Source organism: Talpa europaea (genome assembly GCF_964194135.1).
Source record: "Talpa europaea genome assembly, chromosome: 10".
NCBI lineage: Eukaryota > Metazoa > Chordata > Mammalia > Eulipotyphla > Talpidae > Talpa > Talpa europaea.
This window is the reverse complement of record NC_140077.1, coordinates 61,786,276-61,789,479: the sequence shown is the minus strand read 5'-3', so window position 1 is coordinate 61,789,479 and position 3,204 is coordinate 61,786,276. Positions and strand designations below refer to the sequence as shown.

At 40.8% G+C, this 3,204-nt stretch overlaps 1 protein-coding gene across 1 annotated transcript in view; it reads right to left on the bottom strand.

The window, feature by feature from the left end:
- Nucleotides 1–3,204, bottom strand: part of IFIT3 (interferon induced protein with tetratricopeptide repeats 3) — a gene marked incomplete at its 3' end in the record, with an annotated part of 64,562 nt that overhangs the window by 43,546 nt on the left and 17,812 nt on the right.

Sequence of the window (3,204 nt, the reverse complement as noted above, 5' to 3'; positions counted from 1 at the left end):
CCTTAAATAAGTTCCAAGTGAAATGGCATTTCAGCTGCGAGAGTACTTTCTCCAAAGAACTCTTGCTGTCCTCACTGTAGAGAAAATAAACATGATTACTGTGATGTGCATTTGCAAGCATTGGCACAGGAATGCAATTACAGTTTAATTTTGAATGTCACACTGCCAGCTAACAGCAACAAAATACATGTTCTTCTTGAGGACACATGGAATATTCTCCAGGATAGTTCCTATGTTGGGTCACAAAAAGAAGACGGAAATCATATCAAGTATCGTGCCTGGGACTTGGGATACCCAAAGTCTAGTTAAACATTTGTTCTGTGCTTAGCTGTCAGAGTGTCACCAGATGGGATTAGCTTTAATTCCATCGATTAAATAAAGTATCTAACTCTCACCGAGGTGGATGTGCATTACCCCACCTGTTGAGGGCTTGAGTAGAACAGAAGGCAGAGGAAGGATGAGTTTGCTGTCTCTGACTGGCTGCTTGTGCCGGCACATGGATCTTCTCCATGAGATTTGGTTTTATAACATCAGCCCTCCTGGTTCTTAAGCCTTCAGACTCAGACTAGCACCATATGTTGCCTTTTCTGGGTCCTCGGTTGTCCTTGTTCCTTTGGACAACCCCGAATACTCCACACACTTAAGTTTTACTAGATAGAAATGAGGTCCTTTCCTTTGACTTCCTTAAATTATATTTCTAAGCTGGTTGTGCAAGAACACACAAAGCAGGTGAATGTACTATGAGTGTGGATATGCAGGAGGTAAGGTGGGGTGGATGGAAGGAGAGAGGATGACACAAGGAAATGTGGTCTTTCTTCTGTACAAATCAGTTCTCACTCCTCATTTATTGAGATAAGTTTCATTGTGGCAGCCATTGGTCCTTTACAGGACCATCTCTTCATGACACTCTCTTATTTTTCAGGGATATTAAGTAAAATAAAGGTTATCATTGCCTTCTCTGCCCCCAGAAGTTTGAGTCTGGTTAGAAGGAGTCATATAAGACATGAAAGCCCATGGTTGTTTATCTCTTGGAATTTAGTCCTGAGGTGGGGCAACAAGAAACATAGCCAGGTGCAGGAGATTTGCACTAAAATGCTCTTGCCTTGGTGGATAAAGAATTTGTAAATTTAGTACAATAATCAAAAAACAAAACTTGAAGGAAAAAATATTACTAGCATTTGATGTCTACACAACGCATTTATTTTGTATTTTATTTTGTAAATGTTTATGCACCCAAGACAGGAGCACTGTAGCATATAAAACTAAGGTTCAATGACCTGAAGAAAGACATAGCAATAAAATATTATTAGGCAAGTTTACTTCTATAAATTCAACAATGTATAGTTCACCCATACAGAAAACTGAGTAGGAATGATTGGGCTTAAGCTGTACATTAGACCAAATGGACTCAACAGACCTTTGCAGATATCCCAGCTAATAGCAACACAATACACATTCTTCTCAAGGACACATGGAATACTCTCCAGGATAGTTCATATGTTGGCTCACAAAAAGAAGACTGAAATCATGTCAGGTATCTTGTCTGGTCACAGGAGTGTGAGAATAGAAATCAATTCCAAGAAGAAATGTATCTCATTCCTGACATGCTGATGAAAGACCTCCAGCAGGTCTATATGTGTTTTTAAAACTGAAGTTTACAAATTGTCCTTTCCATGCAATAAAATGCACCCAGTTTAAGGGTACAGGTCGCTGAGTTTTGAGACATGGATAATAGTTGAGTGCCACCACCAGACTCACCCCATCAACCATTTGAATCATCCTAAAGTTTCCCATGTGCCCTCCTAGTCATTCCCAAACCGACACCCGACCATCCCCAGGCAACCGATCTTCCCTGAAGCTAGAGATCCCATTAGTATTTGAAAAGAGATCAGGTCAGCATGATTTGAAGAGAATTGTTTCCTGCTGCTCACTTTCTCTCATGACAGCAAGAAAATCTAAGCTTTGGCTTTAAAATGGAACAATGCCCATGTATAGTAATTGTTCCTTTCAACTCCCCACCCGGAAATGATTAAATATTTCACAGGCTAAATTCAACGCAACGTGAGCAGGGTTTGCCTTTCTGATTCCACCTTTACTAATACATAATGAAAAGAAATGATTCCTGTTATAATTGCAAGAGGAAAGCCTGTCTTCACCCTTCAGACTAAGGGAATAACCGCTACAAAGTCCATGAAGAGTACTTTCCTTGGGTCTACCTTGAACCATCCAATTTGTGGATGGTTCTGCCAAACTGCTCTCCTGCCAAACCTCTCTCATTTGGATCTGGCTCCCAGCAACCTGAGTGATCTAGAAGTTTAGGGATTCTCTGTTTATAGTGAAATGGTACAGAAGAAAATTGCCTGAATTGATAAAATTTAGTTCATACTTAACAGGTCACCACAGGAGCTTGCCTGCACCCCAGAAGCTCAGCTTGTAACTTGCATTCAGTATTAAGCGTGCTAAGCAATTCTGTCTCACCCACCTCATGATGGCCATCTCGTTCCAGGCTGTTTTGATAGCTGGTGTCCAAGCAGGTAGGTCTTCGGTAATCATCCTAGTGAGTCTCAAGTTCCTGTTGAACAACCTTTATAGAGATGGTGTGAGTGTGGTGCATCAGGTGACATTTCCTTCTGCCTCTGAGCAGTTGCTTTACAGAACTGAAAATGAAACTGATTTACAGTCTCAAGTAGAGGTCAAGATCACTTAAGACAGAAGAGCAAGTTATTTGTGATGACTGTATGTTGTTTAAATGACCATTTATGTTGTTTAATGACCATGTATGTTGTTTAAATGACTGAAATTCTGGTAGCTGTTATTCACCTGGCGAGTATGTGAGGAGAGGCCAATGTCCTGCCCTGGGAGATGTGTGAAGGGCGGGGGAGTTACAAGCCATTGCAGTCAATGTGGTGCCTCTGTTATATATCTGGAGAGTGAGATTTCAGAGAGAGTGAAAGGTACACACACAAACACACACATTTAAATGATTTTCCTTATCATTTCCAAATCATTTATTGTCTCTAGAGCCTCAAATAAATAGTGAGTGAATAACATGCCATACATCATCTTTTTCCTTCTAGGGATTTGTTCCAGCAAGGGTTTAGGTGACAGAACACTGAAGGGCAAGGCTATATACGTTTTTAACACAAGTACAAGTAGCCCTTTCTCAAGGCCAGGAGCCCTACCCATCTTTCCTTGCACTCAGAC